Raw genomic sequence first — 22,194 nt, 5'->3', positions numbered from 1 at the left:
CACTAGATGGTCAATACCAAAATCATATTGATTATAGTCTTTGCAGCCAAAGATGGAAAAGCTCTATATAGTCAACAAAAACAAGACAGGGAGCTAAGAGTAGCTCAGATCATGAACTCGTTATTGCAAAATTCAGACTTAAATTGAAGAAAGTAGGGAAAATCACTCAAGCATTATGAAATTAAAAGACGCTTACTCCTTGGAAGGAAAGTTATGACCAACCTAGACAGTATATTAAAAAGCAGAGACATTACTTTGCCAACAAAGGTCTGTCTAGCCAACGCTATGGTTTTCCCAGTGGTCATGTATGGATGTGAGAACTGGACTATAAAGAAAGCTGAGTGCAGAAGAATTGATGCTTTTGAACTGTGGTGTTGAAGACTCTTGAGAGTCCTTTGGACTGCAAGAAGATCCAAACAATCCATCCTAAAGGAGATCAGTCCTGGGTGTTCATTGGAAGGACTGATGTTGAAGCTGAAGCTCCAATACTTTGGCCACCTGATGCGAAGAGCTGACTCATTGGAAAAGACCCTAATGCTGGGAAAGATTGAGGGCAGAAAGAGAAGGGGACGACAGAGGATGAGATAGTTGGATGACATCACCGACTCAATGGACATGGGTTTGGGTGGACTCTGGGAGTTGGTGATGGACAGGGAGGCCTGGTGTGCTGCTATTTATGGGGTCACAAAGAGTTGGACATGACTGAGCAACTGAACTGAATTGATTCAGGTATGAACTAAATCAAATTTCTTATGATTATACAGTGGAAGTGACAAATAGAATCAATGGATTAGATTTGATAGAGTGCCTGAAAAACTATGGATGGAAGTTCGTGACATTGTACAGGAGGCAGTGATCAAGACCATCCCCAAGAAAAAGAAATGCAAAAAGGATAAATGGTTGTCTGAGGAGGCCTTACAAATAGCTGTGAAAAGAAGAGAAGCAAAAAGCAAGGAGAAAAGGAAAGATACACCCATTTAAATGCAGAGTTCGAAAGAATAGCAAGGAGAGATAAGAAAGCCTTCCTCAGTGATCAGTGCAAAGAAGTAGAGGGAAATAGTAGAATGAGAAAGACTAGAGATCTCTTCACGAATATTAGAGATACCAAGGGAACATTTCATGCAAAGATGGGCACAATAAGGGACAGACATGGTTTCGACCTAACAGAAGCAGAAGATATTAAGAAGAGGTGGCGAGAATACACAGAAGAACTATACAAAAAAGATCTTCAGGACCCAGATAACCACAATGGTGTGATGACTCACCCAGAGCCAAACATCCCAGAATGTGAAGTCAGGTGGACCTTAAGAAGCATCACTATAAACAAAGCTAGTGGAGTGATGGATTTTCCAGTTGAGCTATTTCAAATCCTAAATGATGATGCTGTGAAAGTGCTGTACTCAATATGCCAGCTAATCTGGAAGACTCAACAGTGGCCACAGGACTGGAAAAGGTCAGTTTTCATTCCAATTCAAAGAAAGGCAATGCCTAAGAATATTCAAAGTATGGCACGATTGTATTCATGTCAAAGGTTAGCAAAGTAATGCTCAAAATTCTCTAAGCCAGGCTTCAATAGTAGGTGAATCATGAACTTCCAGATGTTCTAGCTGGATTTAGAAAAGGCAGGGGAACCAGAGATCATATTGCCAGCATCTGATGGATCATCGGAAAATCAAGAGAGTTCCAGAAAAACATCAGCCTTATTGTCTATGCCAAAGCCTTTGACTGTGGATCACAATAAACTGTGAAAAATTCTTCAAGAGATGGGAATACCAGACCACCTGACCTGCCTCCTGAGAAATCTGTATGCAGGTCAAGAAGCAACAGTTAGAACTGGACATGGCACAATAGACTGGTTTCAAATCAGGAAAGGAGTATGTCAAGGCTGTATATTGTCACCCTGATTATTTAACATATATACAGAGTACATCATGCAAAATGCTGGGTTGCATGAAGCATTCCAGCTGGATGAAGCTGGAATCAAGATTGCTGGGATAAATATCAATAACCTCAGATACGCAGATGACACCACCCTTATGGCAGAAAGTGTAGAAGAACTAAAGAGCCTCTTGATGAAAGTTAAAGAAGAAGAGTGAAAAAATTGGCTTAACTCAACATTCAGAAAACTAAGATCATGGTATCCGGTCACATCACTTCATGGCTAATAGATGGAGAAACAATGGAAACAGTGAGAGACTATTTTTTTGGGCTGCGCAGGTGGCTCAGATGGTAAAGTGTCTGCCAGCAATGCGGGAGACCTGGGTTTGATCCCTGGGTCAGTAAGATCCCCTGGAGAAGGAAATGGCAACCCACTCCAGTACTCTTGCCTGGAAAATTCCATGGACAGAGGAGCCTGGTAGATTTCAGTCCATGGGGTCACAAAGAGTCGGACATGACTGAACGACTTCACTTTAACTTTCTTTTTATTTTTGGGGGGGCTCCAAAATCACTGCAGATGGTGACTGCAGCAATGAAATTAAAAGACTCTTGCTCCTTGGAAGAAAGCTATGACCATCCTAGACAGCATATTAAAAAGCAGAGACAATACTTTACCAACAAAAGTCTGTCTACTCAAAGCTATGGTTTTCCCGGTAGTCATGCATGGATGTGAGAGATGGACTGCAAATAAAGCTGAGCTCCAAAAAATTATGCTTTTGAACTGTGGTGTTGGAGAAGAATCTTGAGTGTCCCTTGGACTACAAGGAGATCCAACCAGTTCATCCTAAAGGAAATCAGTGCTGAATATTCATTGGAAAGACTGATGCTGAAACTGAAACTCCAATACTTTGGCCACCTGATGCAAAGAACTGACTCATTGGAAAAGACCCTGATGCTGGGACAGATTGAGGGCAGGAGGAGAAGGGGACTATAGAGGATGAGATGGTTGGATGGCATCACTGACATGATGGACATGAGTTTGAGTAAACTCTGGGGGTTTGTGATGGACAGGGAGTCCTGGTGTGCTGCAGTCCTTGAGGTTGCAAAGAGTCAGACATGACTGAGTGAGTGAACTGAACTGGGTTTTTGTTTATGTTCCTTTCCAATTCAAATGCTTCTTATAAAGAAAATACTTCCTTTCTTTCTTTTGTGGTCCTTTGTCACCACTCTGTTTTTCATTTTGTCATTTTCATTCATTTAGGATTATTAAGCTTTTAACCTAAAACTCTCTATTTTAAAGCATTTCTCTAAAAGCTCGTCCAAAAGAGTATGATGTTAAAGATGATGGCTGATACCAATTGTATATTTTCTCCTCCTGCCTTTTTTTCAGTTATACAGAAAAAAAAAAAAAAAACTATTCTCAGGGTAAATGTCAAAATGAATTTTTTCATATACAAAGTTCAGGACACTTAAAAAAAATCTTTACCAGGAACATATATTGAGAAAAAAATTATGTTATTACCATAAAACTTGACCACAGAATAACTGTTCACTGCATCATTTTCACCAATATTAAAATTATTAATAGAATCTCATGCCAGTTTGTTAAAATAGATTTCTCAAGTTAAAAAATTTATTTAGGATTGAATATAAGGTTAATTTTATTTAAAATTAATAATGTAGACAAATCATTTATCACAGAAGTGATTATTTTATCTACGCATTACCCCAAATCACCCTGACCTGTTCATTTCATTTGAGTTAATTGTACTTGAGATATAGACATAAGTGAAACATTAGCTTTATTTGAAAAGAACTTTGGAAGTTCAATGAATATGAATTGCAAGAACTCTAGAAAGTGCAAAATATAGCCTGTCTTCCTTCAAGTCTCAGAGGAATGTCTACTCATTCTACCTTAATAGTGATAACACAATGGCATTGTGAAATATTTTCAAATTCAAAATAACACTTTTTAGCCATTAATCCCCATATCAAAGCCACATTGAATAAGTCACTCTTCTCATTCTAAGCATGTCACAGAGTTATAGAGTGTTAAATTACCATTGAGTTCCAATATCAATTCAGTAGTAGAATAACAAATTGAATCCAGTGAACTCTATTTTGTCTACTGCTTACATACTTTACTAAAGTAATATATATTTAGAAAATATACATGTATAATATCATTTCATGAGAGCTTAGCAATTATGGAATAATAATTGACTGTCTTATGTTTGGAAATACTATAATAGATAGCTTTACTTAAATAGTGAAAGTGAACTAGCAAATTAAAAGAAATATCCCTTCTTTAAGCATTCCCTTATTTCCTCTCAAATTACTCTTTGAGAAGAAAAAGGAAATTTTGACATTAGCTCACATTCATCTCATAAAATAGTTTGTTTTCATTTATGGAAATGTAGAAAAATTCCTTCTTATAATGGTTTGCTATTTCACAACCTTGCAGTGATTACAATTGAGAAAGAATGAAAGATTATGCTTAATGTTAAATGAACTTCTGTTATGTATCAGACACTTTACGTATGCCATCATAGCCAATGCTCATCACAGCCCCTTGAGGTAAGAACTAACTAATTCGTTTTCCAGTGATGAAACAGAAGGATTTCCATATTTCAATGAATCTAAAACTAATCCCATGCATTTTACTATACATATCCTTTTATTGCCACAAGAAATAGAAAATACTGCCAATATAATGAAGATTTGCCAAGAGACTGTTACTGATTCAAAAATGTTAACATGGTAGGATGAGTAGGAGGGTAGAGTGTCTCCTAGCATGGTATTACAGGCTAAGGTACACATCAGAGGCACATAAGCAGGCCAGCAGAAGCTGAATTCCAGGGCTCTCTGACGCCAAAGCCCTGCTTCTTCTGTTAAACCTCATGACCTCAGCTATCTTCCACAAAACAGAATGTGTTTGGCATTTTCCTTTATAAGAACTTTTTTCCTTGATGGTACCACCTAGTCTGTGTAACCTTCATACGGAGGAAATCAAAGTGCATGGTAGTGTATTAGTCAGAGAAATGGATTGTGCCTGCTTCATCCTGTCAATCACCTGATAAGGGAAAACAAATAGCAAAGATTAAATCACAGGCTACTCAAAGGCTTTGTACTTGGAGTAAATACATTTGGCTTTCACCAAAGTCCATTATGCACTGTTTGGCTTTGATTAGCAGGGAGCATTTCATAAAGCATGAAAGAAAGCCACAGTTAGTGGAAGAAAGGAGAAACCTGTGACCATTTTCTCACTGTTCAGTTAAACAGCTGATTCACCCCAGTCAAAGAGAACAGCAAAGGCTCTGACAATTATGAATGTCCTTGGCAAAAGGATGAATTTATCTGCCTGTAGAGGAGATGTCGCTTGAAAAGGCAGTGTCTGCAGCAAACAGAACACCAGCAAAGCATGACTATAAAGAACAATCTGTGTTTGCTCTTACAGGGGAGAGTTCCACAATTGCAGCTTGATTGTAATCCTCATCTGGGAAATCTGAACTCACCACCTGTTTTCTTTGGGTGCTCGTGTGACACACTCCAGTTGCTTTCTACAGAATTTAGAACATTCGTTTACTCCAGTGGATACACTTGGATCCTTACTAAATTTAATTCACTTCCATTAAGCAACCAACTCACTAGTTAGATTTATTGGAGCTATGCAGATCGCTGTTTTTATATACACATTTATGATTTGAGGTACATATATATTGCCTCTGGTCCTTGACATGTTTTCATACAAATGCTGTTCTTGTTTGTACTTCATCAAAAGGGGCAAAGCATTTAACATAAGAAGTCGGTTGCTATGAAATCAGTTTTGTTTTAAGAATATTGGAGGGCTTCCCTAGTAGTCCAGTGGTTAAGAATCCACCTTGCAATGCAGGGGACACCAGTTCAATCCATGATCCAGGAAGCTACCACATGAAGCAGGGCAACTGAGCCTGGAGCCTGAAAGAAAACAACAAGAGAAGAGCACAAGATGAGCACAAGAGAAACCATGGCAACGAGAAGCCCATGCACCACAACTAGAGAATAGCCCCTGCTTGCTGCAATTAGAGAAACCCCCGTGCAGCAATGAAGACCCAATGCTTCCGAAAATAATTAAATATTAAAAAAGAAGCGGAAATTTTAAAGAATATTGGAGAAGACCCCTCTATCTTCAATCCCAAATATGTTATCGTATTTTTATGTTCAATCATTCTAAAATGTTGTACTGCAAAAATGAGAAGACTGTTGATAGACATAACTATATACCGTAAGACTTATGGTCATTTATAGTGCTTATTTTAAATCTTATTTTAGCATTTAATCTCTACTTAAATATCCTACTTAGATAAACCATAAAATGAGCTGCATTGCAGTGCCAATAAAGACAATAAAGATAAACAGATCTACCAGACTATGAACACTATTGTTATCTAAGCAAAACAAGTTAGTCAATAAATAAATAAACAAACCTAGGCACTTCCACAACAGGTGAAAATCTGTCAAGAGTCCTTGTGCCTTGTAAGGGTTTAGAGTAATATTCTGCTGCTGCTGCTGCTGCTAAATTGTTTCAGTCGTGTCCGACTCTGTGCGACCCCATAGACGGCAGCCCACCAGGCTCCGCCGTCCCTGGGATTTTCCAGGCAAGAACACTGGAGTGGGTTGCCATTTCCTTCTCCAATGCATGAAAGTGAAAAGTGAAAGTGAAGTCGCTCAGTCGTGTCTGACTCTGAGAGACCCCATGGACTGCAGCCTACCAGGTTTCTCCGTCCATGGGATTTTCCAGGCAAGAGTACTGGAGTGGGGTGCCATTGCCTTCTCCGGTAATATTCTGCAGCATTTATTAATATATAAAGCAGTCTGTTTCTAAATGCTTTTTTTTTAAGATATTAGAATACTTTTTAAGATATTAACTTACATTATCAAATTGAATGTTTAAAAGCAAATTTAAATGAGATTCTATTATTATATATTTGTAAAACGGACACAAAGGCAGCAACGAGCCTAAACTATAAATGCTCAACAAATATAAAATTATGTGTCAGTTTTATCCTGAGCTTGATTCACTCAAGTATAGCTAACCATTTTAATCTACCGGTGAATAAAAATTGATTCTGGCTAAGCAAGGTCTTTGTCACCTCACAGTATTGGTGAATTTTAAGAATAGTATGACTTTTTACCCAAAGACTTAAAAAAAGTTCACCTTTAGTTTTTGCTAAGTGAGAGTGCCATCTACTGGTGTAATTTGCCATAACAGTGTAATGGCTGAGAGCTGCAAGCGTTGTTTACCTGTACATGCAATGGATGTGACCTCATGAAAGTATTCCCGGACATAGATTCTGTCACTTCAGCTAAGTAATAAACAAGAACCAACACTGTTATGAATTAATTCAGACTTTGAAACACTTTTATGTGTTATAAAGAATATGGATAATAAAGAAGATAGACTTTAACTAGACGAAATCATTTCAGGGCTTTTACTTAATGACTTAAATTATGCTATATACCTGTCATTTGAGTGCTTAATTAATCAACTCTGCACACTGGGTGCATTGAACCCTCTTCATGCTCAAAAATGTTGACAGATTCAACAAAATTCAGAGCTTTTAAAATGTACAATAGGAAAAATAGAAAATGGCTCCTGGCTTGAAGCTTGTGGCTTGAACAACCATATATATATATATATATATACACATATATATATATATATACACATATATATATATATATATATGTGTATATATATAAATAAAAGAAGCAGTTAGCTAACAAAGTGGCTCAGGGAAGTTCAAATACATATTTAAGGTATGAATAAAGGTATATCCGTGAAATCGGAAGGAATTTGACAGAGGGTTCAGATTTGAGAAGGAAGAATAAAAAAAAAAAAAAGTGGGGGAACAGCTTGACTATGGATGGGGAAAAGGACAGTACAGGACAAAGATGAGATTTTCTGTTCTGTCTTTGCACAGCAACCTCAAATATGGCCTTAATTTTGAGTAATACATCCTTAACCATTCTAACACTGTTAGAAGCTTCATAGTGAGCTGGGAAACTTTGTGCTCATTCTTGACATGATAAAATGTCTGGTTTTGTCAGTGGCAGCATCATAGGGCACCTCCCACCAAGCCCAACCTGCTAAACTACCCCCAATACAACACTTTCCATTAGAAAAAGCAGAAGCGAGATCGTTGACTATGCAATCATAGTTCCATATTAACACTGATGCCTTGGGATGTAAATTATACTAGAATGTCTGTTAAAGAATAAAGTACGTTATCATTTACTCCAATCTGTGCAAATCTCTCAAGGTTTTAAGATATTTTTTAATTTATTTTTTAATTGCAGGAAAATTGCTTTAGAATGTTGTATTGGTTTATGCCTTAGAACAACATGAATCAGTCATAATTATATATATATATATACACACACACACACACACGCAACATGAGTATATATATCCCCTCCCTCTTGAGTCTGCCCCTTATTTTTGAGCTGGATGTTGGTTTTCCTAGGAGTTTCCTAGAATGCCCCTAAGGAGAGTGAGCAGCAGGCAGCTGTGTAATTATATTAATAATTTACCCATCCTCACATCTGTGAAGTCAGAGTGGAACTACTTTGATACATGTGTACTTGTGAGTGTACAGGTATAATTGTGCACACACACATATATATTGATACATACACGTAAAGTTGGATTTACGCATATGTATTTTCTTTGAGCAAGTGCTCTTGCTGCTAAAAATCTTTGAAAGCTTATCATTTTAAACACTGGGAATAGAACAAAACCAGGATTTGAATAGAAAGAAACAAAAAATGTTGGAAAAAAATAGCTTGAGAAGAAATAAAGCAAAGGAAAAGTAGAGGATGAGCCTGAGATTTTCTGTTTGGGCTTTGCAGAACAATACTTTAAACTCTCCAGTGGTTCAATTTATGTTGACTTTGGTAGGGACTTGGTCCAGGATCCTTACGTGGCCCACCCAGGATGCAATGATCTATCTCTGTAACAGTGCTTTTTATCAATCATAGTTCTCCTACTTGTATAATATGATATTGTATATTAACCTCTAATGTTATTACAAATTGTGTGTGTCTGAAAATTTTGTGTATCTAAAAAAATCAGTAAGTTTTACTTGGAAAGGACTGAGGTCTTACTTCATTTGAGTTATTTTTAATGCCAAACATAATGTGATGCTAATAGTTTGTGGCAAATATAAATAACATCTACAGTTTCCCTCTTTTTCTTTCCCTCTCTCAACCACATTAATTCATTAATATCGTAGAAACATGGAAAAATACATTAATAGGCATTATTCAAAACAGGAAATGTCACAGCAGACAAGATCTATGAAGGGATAGTTTCTCATCTCATAAGACATCAGAGTATTTCAAATGACAACTATAAAACGTCACTTTGAAATTGTTAGAGGAACGGAAGTTAGACAAGTTATGAGAGGGATATGCCCTTGATAGGGTTCACGTGCTCAGCTGGCAGGAGTGAACACTGTTGAAATCCATTTGCATAATTAGCTGGTAATACACAGCAAAATTAAATATCTCTTATGCCTAATCTGGGGGCTTCCATAGTGGTTCAGATGGTAAAGAGTCTGCCTGCAGTGCAGGAGACCAGGGTTTGATCCCTGGGTTGGGAAGATCCCCTGGAGAAGGAAATGGCAACGCACTCCAGTATTCTTGCCTGAAAAATCCCATGGATGGAGGAGCCTGGCAGGCTACAGTCCATGGGGTCGCAAAGAATCAGATACGACTGAGAGACTTCACTTTCTTTCTTTTTCTTTTTATGCCTACTCTATGCCCGTGCGGTTATTTTCCTGGGTTGTATATCCTAAAACATTGATCAACATGCCCCTTTGGGGAACATCTATAAGGAGAGTCAGTGCAAACTTGTTTTGGTGGTAGGAGTTGAAGCAGCCTAAGTATATTCCAGAGGGAATGAGAATGTAGAAAGTGGTGGATGGTTACCATGGCACACCCACAAGGAGGTATATATCCACATGCTGATGGCTCTATAATACATAATTGAAAGAGGATGTAATCTACAAAATAACAGCGTTATGCATGTTTAAAATATACATACAAAACAGTAATACATTTCTGTATGAACATATACAAACAAAAGGATTTGCAAAAAAATGATGAAAGTGAGGATGAAAGGAAATAAACACATACAAATAAAGGACTTCCCAGGTGGTACAGTGGTAATGAATCTGCTTGCCAATGCAGGAAATCCAAGAGATGCAGGTTTGATCCCTGGGTTCGGAATGGCAGGCAAGTGTATGCTCCTCCGTTCTGTCTCGTCACAACAAAGATTTGGAGTGACGGACATTAAAGTCCTCAGCGTGTCACAGCTCTTGGGTCTGGGACAGACCGTGTTATAGCTCTCAGATCTCGAATAGACCGTGCTATAGCTCTTAGACAAATCAGTGTTACAGCTCCATGTTACAGCTCTATTTTATTTAGAAAATAGCAGGAAAATCCATCCTCGAGGCATGAGGGCATGTTGACCCAAAGACACGAAGAGAAGAATGCCCCAGCATGCAGGAGAGAGAGAGAAAGAGAAAGAGCACCCACAGGTGGTAGGGTGGGGAGAGAGAGAGAGAGAGAGAGAGAGAGAGAGAGAAAGAGCGCATGCACACGAGGGAGAGAGAGAGAGAGAGCACTTTGGCTCCTCTTTTTATGTTTTTTTCCTCCCCCTGGGCCAGCCCTATGTAAATTCAGTTAGCCAGGAGTGTTGTTTGTTTTACCTGAGGTCCTCACTCCGGTCCTTGGACCTTCCTTTGACCTTCCTTTGTTCTATTTTAGTGGGCTTGTCCCTTCCTTGTCTTTCAGCCACCACCATTTTGGACTCCTGTTTTCTATTCTACCTAACAATTAAAAATGAGGCTAATAACAATCAGAGCTTCCCAGATGGTTCAGTGGTAAAGAATTTGCCTGCCAATGCAGGAGATATGGGTTCGATCCCTGGGTCGGTAAGATTCCCTGGAGAAGAAAATGGCAACCCACTCCAGTATTCTTGCATGGAGAATCCCATGGAAGGAGGAGCCTGGCAGACTACAGTCCATGGGATCACAAAGAGTCAGACGTGACTTAGCAACTGAACAGCAACAAATCCAAAGCAGGACCCTAACTCTCTTCAATTCCCTGAAAGCTTGAAGGAGATGAGGGAGATGCAGAAGAAAAGCATGAAACTAGCAGTTTGATTCATAAGGTTTAAGGAGAGAAGCCATCTCCATAGCAAAAATAGTTCAAGGTGAAGCTGCAAATGCTGATGCAGAAACCGCAGGAGTTCAGTTCAGTTGCTTAGTCATGTCCGACTCTTTGTGACCCCATGGACTGTGGCGCACCAGGTCTTCCTGTCCATCACCAACTCCCAGAGCTTACTCAAACTCTTGTTCATTGAGTCAGTGATGCCATTCAACCATCTCATCCTCTGTCATCCCCTTCTCCTCCTGCCTTCAATCATTCCTAGCATCAGGGTCTTTTCCAATGAGTCAGTTCTTCGCATCAGGTGGCCAAAGTATTGGAGTTTCAGCTTCAACATCAGTCGTTCCAAAGTATATTCAAGACTGATCTTTAGGATGGACTGGTTGGAATGCCTTGCAGTCCAAGGGATTCTCAAGAGTATTCTCCAACACCACAGTTTAAAAGCATCAATTCTTCACCGCTCAGCTTTCTTTATAGTCAAACTCTCACATCCATACATGACCACTGGAAAAACCAAAGCTTTAACTAGATAGAACTTTGCTGACAAAATAATGTCTCTACTTTTTAATATACTGTCTAGGTTGGTCATAGCTTTTCTTTCAATGAGCAAGTGTCCTTTAATTTCATGCCTGCAGTCACCATCTGCAGTGATTTTGGAGCCCCCCCCCCCCAAATAAAGTCTCTCACTGTTTCCATTGTTTCCCTATCTATTTGCCATGAAGTGATGGGACCAGATGCCATGATCTTAGTATTATGAATGTTGAATTTTATGCCAATTTTTTCACTCTCCTCTTTCACTTTCAGTATGAAAAGCCAAAAAGATAGGACACTGAAAGATGAACTCCCCAGGTTGGTAGGTGACCAATATGATGTGGGAAATAAGAGGAGAAATAACTCCAGAAAGAATGAAGAGACAGAGCCAAAGCCAAAACAACACCCAGCTGTGGATGTGACTGGTGAAGGAAGTAAAGTCTGATGCTGTAAAGAGCAATATTGAATAGGAACCTGGAATGTTGGTCCATCAATCAAGGCAAATTAGAAATGGTCAAACAGGAGACAGCAAGAGTGAGCATCAACATTTTAGGAATCAGTGAACTAAAATGGACTGGAATGGGTGAATTTAACTCAAATGACCATTATATCTACTACTTGGGCAAGAATCCCTTAGAAGAAATGGGGTAGCCATCATAGTCAACAAAAGAGTCTGAAATGCAGTACTTGGATGCAATCTCAAAAATGACAGAATGATCTCTCAATATCACAGTAATCCAAGACTATGCCCTGCCCAGTAATGCTGAAAGGCTGGGATCAAACAGTTTATGAAGACCTACAAGACCTTCTAGAACTCACACCCAAAAAAGGCATCCTTTTCATCATAGAGGACTGGAATGTGAAAGTAGGAAGTCAATAAATACCTGTAGTAACAGGCAAATTTAGCCTTGAAGTACAGAATGAAACAGGGCAAAGGCTAATAGAGTTTTGACCAAAGAACACACTGGTCATAGAAAACACCCTCTTCCAACAACACAAGAGAAGACTCCACACATGGACATCACCAGATGGTCAATACCGAAATCAGATTGATTATATTCTTTGCAGCCAAAGATGGAGAAGCTCTATACAGTCAGCAAAAACAAGACCAAGGGCTGACTGTGGCTTAGATCATGAACTCCTTATTGCCAAATTCAGACATAAATTGAAGAAAGTAGGGAAAACCACGAGACCATTCAGGTATGACCTAAATCAAATCCCTAACGATATACAGTGGAAGTGAGAAATAGATTCAAGGGATTAGACATGATAGAGGGCCTGAAGAACTATGGAAGGAGGCTCGTGACACTGTACAGGAGGCGGTAATCAAGATCATCCCCAAGAAAAGTGAAAGTGAAGTCGTTCAGTCGTATCCGACTCTTTGCGACCCCATGGACTGTAGCCTGCCAGGCTCCTCCGTCCATGGGATTCTCCAGACAAGAATACTGGAGTGGGTTGCCATTTCCTTCTCCAGGGGATCTTCCCGACCCAGGGATCGAACCTGGGTCTCCCGCGTTGGAAGCAGACGCTTTAAACTCTGAGCCACCAGAGAAGTCCCCAAGAAAAAGAAATGCATAAAGGATAAATGGTTGTTTGAAGCGGCCTTACAAACAGCTATGAAAAGAAGAGAAGTGAAAGGAAAGGAGAAAAAGAAAGATATACTCATTTGAATGCAGAGTTCCAAAGAATAGCAAGGAGAGATAAGAAAGCCTTCCTCAGGGATCAGTGCAAAGAAATAGAGGAAAACAATAGAATGGGAAAGACTAGAGATCTCTTCAAGAAAATTAGAGATACCAGGGGAACTATTCATGCAAAGATGAGCACAATAAAGGATAGAAATGGTATTACCTAACCAGTCCATCCTAAAGGAGATCAGTCCTGGGTGTTCGTTGGAAGGACTGATGTTGAAGTTGAAACTCCAATACTTTGGCCACCTCACGTGAAGAGTTGACTCATTGGAAAAGACCCTAATGCTGGGAAGGATTGGGGGCAGGAGGAGAAGGGGACGACAAGAGGATGAGATGGTTGGATGGCATGACTGACTCGATGGACATGGGTTTGGGTAAACTCTGGGAGTTTGTGATGGACAGGGAGGCCTGGCATGCTGCGATTCATGGAGTCGCAAAGAGTCGGACATGACTGAGCGACTGAACTGAACTGAACAGAAGCAGAAGATATTAAAAGGTGGCAAGAATAGACAGAGAACTATACAAAAAAGATCTTCATGATGCAGATAATCATGACGATATGATCACTCACCTAGATCCAGACATCCCGGAATGTGAAGTCAAGTGAGCATTAGGAAGCATCACTATGAACAAAGCTAGTGGAGGTGATGGAATTCCAGTAGAGCTATTTCAAATCCTGAAAGATGATGCTGTGAAAGTGCTGCACTCAATATGCCAGCTAATCTGGAAAACTCACCAGTAGCCACCGGAATGGAAAAGGTCAGTTTTCATTCCAATCTCAAAGAAATGCAATGCCAAAGAATGCTCAAACTACCACACAATTGCACTCATCTCACACACTAGCAAGATAATGCTCAAAATTCTCCAAGCCAGGCTTCAACAGTACGTAAACCATGAACTTCCAGATGTTCAAGCTGGATTTAGAAAAGGCAGCACCCATGGTGGATTCATGTCAATGTATGGCAAAACAAATACAATATTGTAAAATTAAAAAAATAGAAAATAAACTAATTAAAAAAAAAAAAAAAAGGCAGAGGAACCAGAGATCAAAGTGCCAACATCCGTTAGATCATCAATAAAGCAACAGGGTTCCAGAGAAATATCTACTTCTGCTTCATTGACTACACTAACACCTTTGGCTGTTTGGATCACAACAAACTGTGGAAAATTCTTCAAGATATGGGAATATGAGACCGTCACCTTACCTCCCTCCTGAGTAATCTGTATGCAGGTCAAGAAGCAATAGTTAGTACTGGACATGGGTTCCAAATCGGGAAAGGAGTATGTCAAGGCTGTATATTGTCTCCCTCCTTATTTAACTTATATGCAGAGTACATCATGCATAATGCTGGACTGGATGAAGCACAAGCTGGAATCAAGATTGCCAGGAGGAATATCAATAGCCTCAGATATGCAGATGACACTACCCTTATGGCAGAAAGTGAAGAAGAACTAAAGAGCCTCTTGATGAAAGGGAAAGAAGCGAGTGAAAAAGTTGGCTTAAAACTCAACATTCTGAAAACTAAGATCATGGCATCTGGTCCCATCACTTCATGGCAAATAGATGGGGAAGCAGTGGAAACTGTGAGAGACTTTATTTTTTGGGGCTTCAAAATCACTGCAGGTGATGACTGTAGCCATGAAATTAAAAGAACCTTGCACCTTGGATTAAAATTTATGACCAACCTAGACAGCATGTTAAAAAGCAGAAACATTACTTTTCCAGCAAAGGTCTGTCTAGTCAAGGCTATGGTTTTTCCAGTAGTCATATGTGGATGTGATAGTTGGACTGTAAAGAAAGCTGAGCACTGAAGAATTGATGCTTTTGAACTGTGGTGTTGGAGAAGACTCTTGAGAGTCCCTTGAACTGCAAGGAGTTCCAACCAGTCCATCCTACAGGAAATCAGCCCTGAATATTCATTGGAAAGACTGAAGCTGAAACTCCAGTACTTTGGCTACCTGATGCTAAGAACTGAATTATTTGAAAAGATCCTGATGCTGGGAATGATTGAAGGTGTGTGGAGAAGAGGATGACAGAGGATGAGATGGTTGGATGGCATCACCAGCTCAAGGACATGAGTTTTAGTAAACTCCAGGAGTTGGTGATGGACAGGGAGGCCTGGTGTGCTACAGTCCATGGGGTCGCAAAGAGTCGTACATGACTGAGTGACTGAACTGAACTGAACTTATGTTTGTATACATACATTCATTTTATATATTTTTGTACATTTATGTGATCATTTTATCTATATGTGATAGAATTACTAGTAATGTTCTCTCTGAATTTTACTTGCCTTAATTATGTTATTTGATATAAAAGCAGTGTATAATAGTAAATTTTAGACAGCATTTGAAATAAAATATTTGATAGTAGATTTATTTTCTTGTATAGTACATGATATTCTCTACCAAAACATTTGTATTTGATATTATTTACTTTTTAAATGCTTTTAGTTCACTTTAATATGGAGAATTTGTAAAAGTTGTTGAAACCATAAACTTACAGTGCAAAAAGCAATTCTTCTTTTAATATAGTAATAATATAGGAAAGGAAATTAATCAGTTTGAAGGAGATGAAAAATATTAACCTGAATAATATAATTTTTAAGTATTGTGATGGTGATTTAGGAATAAACAGATTATAATCTTGGTCACAAAAAAATACATTTTATCATTGTAATTGGCTAAGCATAATCTGGGATTTTTCAGTGCTTTAAAAATGTCCATTAAACTCCAGAACATAAGCAGAAAGATTCAAACATAGAGTAATTCTTGAGAAAGTAAGTTATTAGAAAGCTTGTTCAGATGAAGCAAAGAAATCTAGCTTTAAAATGTCTCCTTTCCCTTGAGCTTATCTAGGGTAGATTTTTAACAATATGCCACAGATTAATAAAATATATTTGTTTGCATAAGTACTAATCCTGAGAGAACCATGATGATAAAGTGTGGATTAAATGTTATTTTGCTTTCTTAAATCCTATATTAATCACATTGTCTAAAATTAGAAAGGAAAAGACTATTTTTGATAAGAAGTTTAAATACGCATCAAATTTATTTTATGCCTTCAAATTGGACAAAATCAACTGTCATGTTTATTTAAACACTGAATAAGCTGTAATAATTACAAAATGCATGCTAAAAGCTTTGGATTGTATTCAAGCCAAGAATGACTTTGCCTGATCATAGGATGACAGTTGGCTTTTACTTCTTTTAAACAATCACTCAACCAAGTTTTACATGTGAATGAATTAACAAACAAAGACAGTCCAGAGTATTATAAGTCTACACATAAATGGGGAAATCTATGTGAAAAGAATTAAGGCAATTGGAGATGTTAGTATTTAAAAGGTCTAAACCAATAATAGAATATAGATAATCAGAGTTGACAACATTCAGTTAAAAAGAGAATCATCCAAAATAGAAAACATTGTTATAGGTATAAAGAATGTTGGATTTTATAAGAAAAATTCATAAAAATATGAGCACATTGATTTAAAAACGTTTTTTCATTTCGTTTCTCCAGAGGGTAGAAAATTGGAACATGGACTCTCCCAAAGCCACTTGGGAAACCTCCTGTAGTCATTATACTAATGTCTCAAAGGCTCCTCAAGCCCTGTGAAATAATAGACAAAAGATTCAGAATAGAATAGCACATTTCTTGCATTGGAAGTTATATTCTCTAATCATTATATTTTAAGCTTGTTTCTTTTTTGTTTTGTCTTGAGAAATAAGTAAAACCCCATACTATCTTATTCCCTACTCTATTTTATTCTCCCCTTTACCCTATTTTGCCCCTCAATTTTGTAAGACCAGTTTCTTTAATTCTCCTTCAAAGATTATTGCTTTCCAAAGTGTTCATTTTGAAGTCATAGAGTGAGACAATTTGGTGAGTCATAATATTTTTAATTTTATCTGTGGTGTTCAGAGTTTTGATACTCTATCATTTCCTTTCCAGGAAAAAACCAATACCCTAATTCACCCTGACTCTTAGCAACCAGTCTAAACCCCAAGGAAAAATTCAGCCCCAGCTTTCTCAAGGTAAGAAAAGGATTACTATATCTACTTGGACTCCTCAATTATGATTGTTGGAAAACCTATCTAGATTCTTGATATATTGACTCAGAGTTGATTGGACATATGAATGTGATAAGACATATTGTGTTTTCATGGTGCTGTTTCATGTTTGCTGTGCTGTGCTTAGTAGCTCAATTTGAAGCCAAAAGATTACTGAAAAATGCTAATGAAGTAGAAAAAAAGTCTTATTACCAGTTCTTGCCCATCATGCTTAATATTTGTGTGAAAAAGTGTTTTAAAACTGTTCTGCCATATCTTTGGTAAAGACTAAAGTACTACATTTACAAAGAGGTGAATGTTAACCCTATTCTAATACTTGAACAAAGTTGATTTTAAAAAATTGTTAGGAACTATTTTAAAAGCAATGTTGGTATCCTTGGGTGCTGAAGGAAATGGAATTGATATAGCAGCATGGCTCAAATTTTAATGTTAGACTCAATGTCTAATGCGTCTTTTGGTTAATAAGAATCTAAAAATTCTTCAAGCAATTCAAATTCTTCTTCTGAGTTAATTCATTGACTCCTTGGCTGTGTAAACTCTTTAACAGTCCTAAAGTTCCATTTATTTGGTCTATCAATCTTAATTGGGATCTAAGGAGTTGTTTCATAACTGAGAATTTTTGTTTAATGATATGTAATTTGGATAAGGGTGTCGTTTTCTTTTGCTTCACGGTTGGGGGGATTTTCACTAATGAAATTGGATTCTCATTTTCTGTTTTTTTCATATAGTTGTGGTTTATGGATTTTTTTCTATTTTCTCTTTATTTTGTAATGTGTTATTTTCATCGATCAGCAATAATATTTGTATGCAGATGGGGTGAGGGCTACTGAGTTTCATCCTTATTCCTAATAGATTGCCACTTCTCGTATAACTACTGAAACTATTATAATAGAATGTTTCATGAAATACTACAAATCTCTTTCATCTAAATTTTTTTTTAATTAGTGGGAAGACCTTACTTTATAAGCTACAATAAAACAAATAGCATGTTATGCAAATAAAATGTTCTCTATGTAATACTTCAATGTTAAATGTGTACCTAGAAAATAAATGATAGAACACCATTTTTTATATCTTAGGATATAATATTTACTATAATAATTGTCTAGATAAAAAGCCTAAATAAACACTGCTCTGTAATTATTTTACCAATACATCTCTTATATTTATATCTAAACAGAACATCTAAATTGGATTATAAATAATCCAATAAATAATATAAAGTATAGACTTCCTTAGTTTTTTCCAAATAACATTAAAATTTCAAATCAGTCATAGGATTTTACCTCTCTAACATGTGCCTAATAACTTATGTAGCAAAGAAAGAATTTGACTCAGTATCAACTTATTCATTCATGTTTAAGTGTTTCTTTTTCACATACTGTATTCCAGGCTTGGTGTGGGCAGTGGAGAGATGACTAAATTGTAAAGCTTGCTAAATGAGCTTGTATTTTTCTCCTGTGGGCTTCTAATCATCCAATAAATTAAATATAATCTGTATTTTATAATATAATTAAAATACATTATAGCAATATAGGAAAGAGTGCAGGATCAAGAAGATAAGGGCTCTGATAAGCAGCTCAAAGGAACTTGAGTCACATTTCTTGGAGGTCAAGTCAAGGCTAAACATGACTCTCTGAACTCTATTCATGCCTAGATTAATGGCAGAGTACTAGCAAGCCTCTAGTGTTCATGCATTCTTTCAACCATCCATGGATTTATTTAAGAAAAATAAATATGTGGCATGCAAATTCCTAGAAGCTGGCAATGAAAAGGCATAACTTTCTATTCCCCCCTCATCTCATTGGCAGTCTAAACTATTAATAACATCATAGTGTGGTAAAAGTTGTGAGAGATGAATGCATAGGACAATTGCTGACAAGGCCTAGCACATATCTGAGCAAGGTTTAGCTAAGCCAAGACCTTCACTAACTCATGACAGAAAAATAAAATAAAAACTAATCCAAGCAGGTGCAGAGGTGGCAAGAACAGGTATGACATTCCCAAGGGAGGGAAGAAATTTGAAAGACAGAAGTGCTAAGAAATATGGCCAGTTCAGGAAAGTAAAATTATCTTGGCATGCTTTCAGGGTAGGGCACATAAGATTGAGCAGCTCATAATGCCTTCTTCAAGGATGCTTCACTCTACTTACCTAAAGGTCAGCCACCAGGGCTTTCTGCTCCACCTAACCTGGCTGATTTTACCTCAGCAGACTCTTTGCCATCCCCTGTAGCTACTTCCTGTTTGGAGCCACCCTCTGCCAATGTCCCAAAGTTTCCCTGACCTTGTCACGCAGGGTGCCTATTTAGGCTATCAGTGTGTTCCCTCTCAGTGACAAAGTGTGCAGAGATCTTAGAAAATGATGACCTTAATTGGTCACAGTTCTGTTAAATCATACTACTAGATCAATAAATCTCTTCCTGAAATATCGATGCCCCTCTGAAGATACTGATTCATTTATCCTTTTCAAACCCAAACCAAAAATGTCACCTTTTTTTTTTTAAGTACAAGACAAATCAAGGTACTCAATTATGGTATTTTCAATGTTACCTCCATATATCAACTCTCTTTTTAAAATTATTTAACTCCTTTATATGACTATTAGAGATGAATTTCATGCTAGTCAAAATGATAATATGCTTATCATTATTATGTCTCCTTTAATCTGCACTGAAAACTAGTGGAATATAATAATATTTAATGAATAAAGAAACTGAGGCTCCAAAAGGACAAGTGACTTTAATGATGCCCAGCAATTAATTTATAAAGGCAAAAATGAACCCCAGTTCTCTCTGATGATAAACACAATTTCTTTTTACTATTATTACATCTTTACTCCTTTTCCAAAAATTATACTGCAAAGATTGTCTTGCACATAGAATTATGATTCTTTCTTTATTTGATCATTCTTGCCCTAACAATATCTATTTATTCCTCTTCTAAATTTGATCTGAAAATCAGAAAAACATTTTGACAGCTAATTATTTTAAACTCCTGGCAGAAAAGTATTTAGGAGCCACGATTCTGGCAAACTTGGTGAGTTAAAAATAAAAGGACTTTTGTTTTTGTCTCCAATCACTTCAACTATGCTCTACTGAACATTTGATTCTCTTTGTTTAAAAGTGCACCAGACATGTTCTCCCTACTTCTCCACCTCTGAACCCACACTGATATCTTCTCGAGCTGACCTGCAAAGACTAGCTGGTGAAATCTCATAACATCTGTCTGGTTTTCAGTCTGTCTATTTATTGGGAAGCTGAGTGGGAGTTCAGATGTAGGAGAAAGAGAAAAACGTCAATGCGTTTATTCTCCAGCATACACTTAACTTAAGGGTACAACTGGAGAAGGAAATGGCAACCCACTCCAGTATTCTTGCCTGGAGAATCCCAGGGATGGTGGAGCCTGGTGGACTGCCGTCTATGGGGTTGCACAGAGTCGGACACGACTGAAGCGACTTAGCAGCAGCAGCAGCTCTAAAAGTGGCCTCTCCATAGATTCTCCTTTGAGTAATAGCTCCCTCTCTCCACCTTTCAGGTTTGAGATAGTAACAGTCCTCTTGTTAACCAGACTACTGCAATATCCCTGTATCTTCTTTTTTTTTTTTTTTTTCTTCAATCTGGGCACATGCTTGTTAATTGTCAGTTTATTAAATTCTCCAAAAATGATGCTAAATTGAATGTGTCATCGTTTTTCTCTTAGGGACCTGCCTGATAAAAAATAACATGGCAAATCATCTCACAAGTTTCTAACGGGTATCATAGGTTAAAGTTATCTCTGTTGCTCAGTTTAACTCCAGGTCTTTTATCCTTAAACGTGTTAAGTGGCAAAGAGAGAAAAAGAAAAGCACAGGTACTCTTCTCCAGGGGTTGTCACAGTTTATTCTTGGTTGATTTTGTTTCTCTGCTTAATACTGTCAGGTGAGTGTGCTGCTTTCCATGGTTTGGTCTCATCATAGCAAAGATTTGAAACGATGGACCACTGTTTCAGCTTGATTATGGTTCAAGATTTTGTTAAGCAAATAGCTGTTAGTACACCCTCAAGAGGCGAGGGTGTCCGACCTCAAAGGAGTGGCCTCAACCCAACTTGATTTCCCTTTTTTTATACTTTTCATCTCCTCACCCTGGAGCCTGCCCTATGCAAAATAGGGCTCATACCCGCTGCCAATCCGGAAAGGTGCATGTCTTTCCCCACGAGAGGTTCCCACTCTGGTCCTGGGATTTTTCTTCTGTCTTTTTTTATGCTCAGGCTTTCCCCTTTATTTGTCTGCCTCTTAGCTGCTGCTTTTTAACCATTATTTTGGACTCTTGACTCTAATTACCTAATAATACTGACTGGCAGCTGAATAACAACAGATGCCAACTACCTGTTGGCCTTCTGACAGTACAAAGTTGTGAAATAGACCTCTAACCTGGGTGCACCTGTAACAACTCATATCAACTCACTAACTGATCACTGCAGACCTTCTCACTGTTGTTGGAATCTTCTTGCCCAGCAGCTTTCTCAATCTCTAAAATGTTCAGTTGAAGCTCTTCCTACCTCCACCCTTGCTAGATGTGTGGAGAGAAAAGCTCAAATCCTGTTTTCATGGCTTAAGAGCAGTGATTCCTTCTCTTGCTTCAGGCTTTTGTGTAAGAAGCCTAGAAAAGCAGGTAAACTCACTAGTTAGCATAGCTTCAATAAATACTGAAAAAGGTGTTCTAGATAATTTTCAGAGGTTTTTTTTGGGGGTGGTGGTGGTTGTGGGATATTTAAAGTCATTTTATTTCCACATGGATCATACTTTCTATTTTTGATGTAATAGAAAAAGTGC

At 37.8% G+C, this 22,194-nt stretch overlaps 1 long non-coding RNA gene across 1 annotated transcript in view; it reads left to right on the top strand.

Annotated features, from left to right (window-relative positions):
• The window catches only part of LOC145529438 (uncharacterized), a 975,418-nt gene that overhangs the window by 786,923 nt on the left and 166,301 nt on the right, over nucleotides 1–22,194 (top strand). Inside the window, exon 6 of the long non-coding RNA XR_014071229.1 lies at nucleotides 17,266–17,348. This is a non-coding gene — a long non-coding RNA (uncharacterized LOC145529438). The remainder of the gene's footprint in view (nucleotides 1–17,265; nucleotides 17,349–22,194) is intronic.

This window comes from Giraffa tippelskirchi, chromosome 12 (assembly GCF_054371585.1).
Source record: "Giraffa tippelskirchi isolate mGirTip1 chromosome 12, T2T-mGirTip1v1.2.pri, whole genome shotgun sequence".
In the NCBI taxonomy this organism is placed as follows: Eukaryota; Metazoa; Chordata; class Mammalia; order Artiodactyla; family Giraffidae; genus Giraffa; species Giraffa tippelskirchi.
The sequence above is the reverse complement of the archived record's forward strand: the minus strand, read 5'-3'. Positions and strand labels throughout refer to the sequence as shown.